Source organism: Bos indicus, chromosome 19 (assembly GCF_029378745.1).
Source record: "Bos indicus isolate NIAB-ARS_2022 breed Sahiwal x Tharparkar chromosome 19, NIAB-ARS_B.indTharparkar_mat_pri_1.0, whole genome shotgun sequence".
Taxonomy (NCBI): domain Eukaryota; kingdom Metazoa; phylum Chordata; class Mammalia; order Artiodactyla; family Bovidae; genus Bos; species Bos indicus.
Window position 1 is genome coordinate 43,349,013 of NC_091778.1, and position 6,055 is coordinate 43,355,067.

The following is a 6,055-nucleotide window of genomic DNA, read 5'->3' on the forward strand; positions in this document are numbered from 1 at the left end:
TTGGAAAGTCATTTCTGACAATGTCTTTAAGTTTGAATTTATTGCTATGAGTTGAGTATTTACTAAAAGTCTCTTTTTTTGTTGCCTTTGCTAGAGACTTATTACTCTGGGTAGACATTTTGAATAATCAGGTAGAGTTAAAACAAGAAAAACTAAATTGTATTATTTGGAGGGGATACACAGTTGGAAAAACCACACACACAAAAAAGCTTGGAAATGATTACTGCTAAAAAAAAAAAAGAAGAAGAAGAAGAAGGATAGTCCTTCTTTCCTTCAGTGAGTAATTACTGAACTCCTGCAATATGCCAGGTACTGCTCTGAGCACTGGAGCAACAGTGAAGGAAACAAATAAAAATGCTCACCCTGTGGAGCTCACATTTTACCAGGGGAAGCAGCAATAAACAATCTATAAAATAAACAAAGAAGTTATAATAGTATATTGAAAAGTGGGGCTATGGGAAAAAGAAAACAAACAAACAAAAAACAGAGGATAAAGAATTCCCAAATCAGGGAAGGATAAATTAGGAGATTGAGATTAACATATACACATTACTATATATAAAATAGATAACCAACAAGGACCTACTGTTAAGCACAGGGAACTCTCTACTCAGTGTTTTGTAATAACATATAAGGGAAGAGAATCTGAAGAAGAATGTGTGTGTGTGTGTGTGTGTGTGTGTGTGTGTGTGTATAACTAAATTTCTGTGCTGTATACCTGAAATCAACATGGTATTTTAAATCAACTATACCTCCATACAAATATTAATTAAAAATAAGTAAATGAATAAAGAATTTCCTCATCAGAGGTTGAGGGCAAGTAGGTTGCAGTATTAAATAGGGTGGTCAGGGTTTGCCTCATTGCAAAGGAGAGATTTGAACAAATACACGAAGGAGGGGAAAGAGCCAGTTAAGTAGTGGGGAGGGAGCCTTCCAGCCCAATCCCAGGCTGACTGGGGCTGAGGGAATAGGCAGTGTGAAGGTCCCAAGGAAGGAGTCTAGCAGGGGTCTTCTTGTGCAAGGAACAGTGAGAAGGCCAGGTGCCTGGAACTCAGGGCATGATGGGGAGAGTAGCTTTTACTTTGAATGAAATGGGGGACTACTGTAGGGTTTTACACAGAGTGACATGATCTGACATATTTTATAACTCTTGGGTTTTTGGGGGGTTGCTGTGCTGAGTCTTCATTGGGGTGCACGGGCTTCTCTTGTGGTGCATGGGCTTAGTTGCTCCAAGGCATGTGGGATCTTAGTTTCCAGAGCAGGGATCAAACCTGCATCCCCTGTATTGGTAGGTGGATTCTTAACCACTGGACCACCAGAGAAGTCTCATCTGAGCTAGTTTAGAAGGAATATTCTGACACCAGCATTGAGAAGAAAGAGGGAAAGGATAGAATGTGGAGACCTTGTTCGAAGGATCTTGCATTAATCCAAGAAAGAGACCATGGGGCTCCAGCCACGGTAGTAACTGGAAAGATGGTGGTTACCTGTGCAGGGGGTGGCAGTGCAGGGGTGGGGCTGTGCTTGGGGAGGGGTCTCACAGGGAGCCCTTGGTTGACAATATGTTTTTCGACTTACCTGGGTGATGTTTATGTGGGTGTTCATTTTATAATTATTTATTAAACTGTACGTATGTGTTTTATTAATGTTTCTGTTGTTGCTATTGTTCAGTCACTCAGTCATGTCCAACTCTGTATCTATACATGTCCAACTCCATGGTATCTATATTCTAATTCACAATACAATAAGAAATAAAGAAGTAACCTAAGGAGATCAGCTAGTAAATGGCTGGGACAGATTGGGATCCAATTCCAGTGACTTTTACTCTACCAATCCAACCTAAGGCATGGGGCCCAGCTCAACTTACCTATATTCTGGTATTGTAGCTTAGGGCAAACCCTGTCACCTCTCCCAGGTCCTGTGTTTCATCTGGAAACCAGGCAAATACTCTGCTTCCTCCCTTCTTCAGGTGCTGTGAAGATCACAAAGTGTTTCGTAAGCTGCCAAAAAGCACACATTACTGTTATTATTTTATTGGATTTTTAAAAGCATCTTTATTGATATAATTGAAGCATGATGAAATTTACACATGTAAAGCACACAATTTGATGAGTTTTAACACATGCGTACACGATGAAAATGTTACCACAATTAAGATCATACACATAGGGAATTCCCTGGCCATCCAGTGGTTACAACTCTGCCCTCTCACTGCGGAGGGCCTGAGTTCAGTCCCTGATCAAGACACTAAGATCCCAAGAGCTGGGTGGCATAGCCAAAAAAAAAAAAGATAATACACACATCCTTCATCTCCCAAAGTTTCCTTCTACTCTTTTGTAATCAATCTCTCCCCGTCCTAACTCTGTGTTCCCAGGATACATTGTTTTTCTTTAAGGCAATAAAGATTATGTTTGCATTTTCTAAAATTCTATATAAATGGAACCATATAGTCTTTTTTGTATGAATTGTTTTGTTCAGCATAGTTTCTTTGAGATTTATCCATATTATGCATGTATCAATAGTTCTTTCTTTTTTACAACTAAGTAGTATTCCATCACGAAGCTAAACTATGATTTATCCATTCACCAGTTGATTGGAAATGTTTCCACTTTGGGGCTATTGCAGATAAAACTACTATGGATGTTTTCATACAGCTTTGATTTCTCTTGGGTAAATTCCTAGAAGCAGACTGGCTGGGTCATATGGTAAGTGTGTTGAACTTTTTAAGACGCTGCCAAACCATTTTCCACAGAGGTTAAACCATTTTACATTCTCACCATCAGTGTATGAGAATTCTGGTTGCTTACCGTGTTCATCAACACCTGGCAAATTCAGTCTTTTTTCACTTTAACTATTCTAGAAGTGTGTATCAGTGTCTACTTGCGGGGCTTATTTTGTATTTTCCTAATGACTAAAGACCGGAGAAGGCAATGGCACCCCACTCCAATACTCTTGCCTGGAGAATCCCATGGACGGAGGAGCCTGGTGGGCTGCAGCCCATGGGGTCGCTGGGAGTCGGACTCGACTGAGGGACTTCACTTTCACTTTTCACTTTCATGCATTGGAGAAGGAAATGGCAACCCACTCCAGTGTTCTTGCCTGGAGAATCCCAGGGATGGGGGAGCCTGTTGGGCTGCCGTTTATGGGGTCGCACAGAGTCGGACACGACTTAGCAGCGACTTAGCAGCAGCAGCAGCAATGACTAAAGACACTGGAGCATGTTTCATATGCTAATTGTCATCCATATATCTTCTTTGATGATATAACTATTAAAATATTTTGATCACTTTTTATTTGCCTTGTTATATGGAGCTGTAAGAGCTCTTTATTTATTGTGCATACAAATTCTTTGTCAGATAGATGTTTTGCAAATATTTTGTCCCAGTCTGTGGCTTGCCTTTTAATTTTCTTAACTTTGTTGTTTTTTTAAAAAATATAATTTTATTTATTTATTCTTGGCTATGCTGGGTCTCCGTTGTTATGTTGGCTTTTCTCTGATTGGGACGAATGGAGGCTACTCTCCAGTTGTGGTGCACAGGCTTTTCACTGCAGTGACCTCTCTTGTAGCAGAATACGGGCTCTAGGGCATACAGGCTTCATTAGTGTGGCACGTGGGTTCAATAGTTGCAGCTGCCAGGCTCTGGAGCATAACCTCAGTAGTTGTGGCTTGAGGGCCTTGTTGCTCCTTGGCACTTGGGATCTTCCCAGACCAGGGATCAAACCTATGTTTTCTGCATTGGCAGGTGGATTCTTTACCACTGAGCCACCAGGGAAGGTCCAATAGTATTGTTTTGAAGAACAAAGAATTTTCACTTTGATGACATCAAATTTGTTTTTTGTTTTTCACTCTAATACATTCACCTATTTTTCTGGTTTTATAATTCTACCTCTTACATTTAAATCTTTTGAGTTAATCTGTCTATATGGTCAGATTTTTGTTTATTTTGTTTTGGCATAGTGAAAGTCGACTTAGCCTGACTCTTTGCAACCCTGTGGACCATACAGCCAATGGAATTCTCCAGGCCAGAATACTGGAGTGGGTAACCATTCCCTTCTCCAGGGGATCTTCCCAACCCAGGGATCGAACCCAGGTTTCCTGAATTGCAGGCGGATTCTCTAACAGCTAAGCCACAAGGGAAGTCCTTTGGTCACCCAATTTTTCCAACACCATTTGTCCAAATGATGATCTTTTCCCCATTGAGTTTCTTTAGCAACATTAACTAATCGAATATGTGTGAATCTATTTATGGACTCTGATGAATCTATTTATGTTCCACTGATCTATATAACTATATTTACACTGATACCATTACTGCAGCTTGAAAGTAAGTCTATCTTCATCTCCCGCACAGGCACATAGAAAACTTTGAATAACAATGTCTCTTTGGGTAGTCATTACTGTTTATGTATCTCTCTCCCTGATTAGACAGAACTCTTCCAGGGAAGGAACTGTTATTTTTTTTATATACTACAAAATATATATATATATATTTTATATACTGTTATTTTAGTACTATACTGTACTAAAGTTATTCTTTATAAAACTAAACTCATTTTGAGATAACTATATCCCACCGCTCATGGAAGATTACCATTCTTGCAACCCAGGTTCGAGTCCCTGGAGGTGCAGATCATGTTTGGGTTGCCCTGGTGGCTCAGAAGGTAAAGAATCCACCTGCAATGCAGGAGATCTGGGTTCAGCCCCTGGGTTGGGAAGGTCCCCTGGAGGATGGCATGGTAACCCCCCACTCAAGTATTTTTGCCTGGAGAATCCTCATGAACAGATGAGCCTGGTGGGCTACAGTCCATGGGATCACAGAGTTGGACACGAGTGAGCGACTAAGCACAGCACAGAGATAACTACAGATTTATATGCAGCTTTAAGAAAGGATATAAAGACATCCCATGTACCCTTTATCCAGTTTCCTCCAATGGTAACATTTTGAAAAACTTTAGTGCAATATCATAGCCAGAAAATAGACACAGATCTTCTCACAATATCTCTACGCATATTTCCCCAGTTTTACATGTACTCATTTGTTCATAGTTAAGGATATCTTCTTAATATTTAAACCTTAATAATTTTTTTGAACATCCACTAATATACACAAGGCCAAGACCCTCACAATTTCACTGGCTTGGAAGTTGACCATTCTAAAGTAATACAGTAAGGGGACTTCCCTAGTGGTCCAGTGGCTAAGACTCTGGGCTCCCAATGTGGGGGTGGGGGGTGGGGGGGGTTATAGGGGTTGGAGGGGTGTCCCAGTTTCATTTAGATCCCACATGCCACAACTAAAATGATTCCCACATACCACACACAACAAAGATCAAAGATTTCCAGAGCTGCAACTAAGACCTCTGGCAGCCAAATAAATATTTTTTTTAAATAATGGAACTTAGAAGAACCCAGCCCACCTTTTATTAGAGGGGAGCAGGGAGAGTAGGGACTGGGGGAGGATGTCAGTAAAGACCTTGAAGAGGTGAGAGCCCGCCAGTAGCAGATGCTCACTAAATGTGTTACACTGAAAGGGTGAACTCAGAGTTATTTCCCATGTAGCTTAACGCATATCCTCACACCAGGAAGGTTCATCTTCACTTTCACTTGGCAAAAGTGAAAATTTAAGGCCTACTGCCCTGTACTGGGAGAAGGCAATGGTACCCCACTCCAGTACTCTTGCCTGGAAAATCCCATGGACGGAGGAGCCTGGTAGGCTGCAGTCCATAGGGTCGCTAAGAGTCAGGAACGACTGAGCAACTTCACTTTCACTTTTCATTTTCATGCATTGGAGAAGGAAATGGCACCCCACTCCAGTGTTCTTGCCTGGAGAATCCCAGGGACAGAGGAGCCTAGTGGGCTGCCGTCTATAGGGTCGCACAGAGTCGGACACGACTGAAGCGACTTAGCAGCAGCAGCAGCAGCAGCAGAAGTGACAGCAGCAGTAGCAGCCCTGTACTGGGTGGGCCTAGTGCCCTGTGCTGTGGCCGCCCAAGCACTTTGACTTCGGAGCCCAATGCTGTCTCCCTTTGATGGTGTTTGTGTTGAGTCGCTAAGTCATAT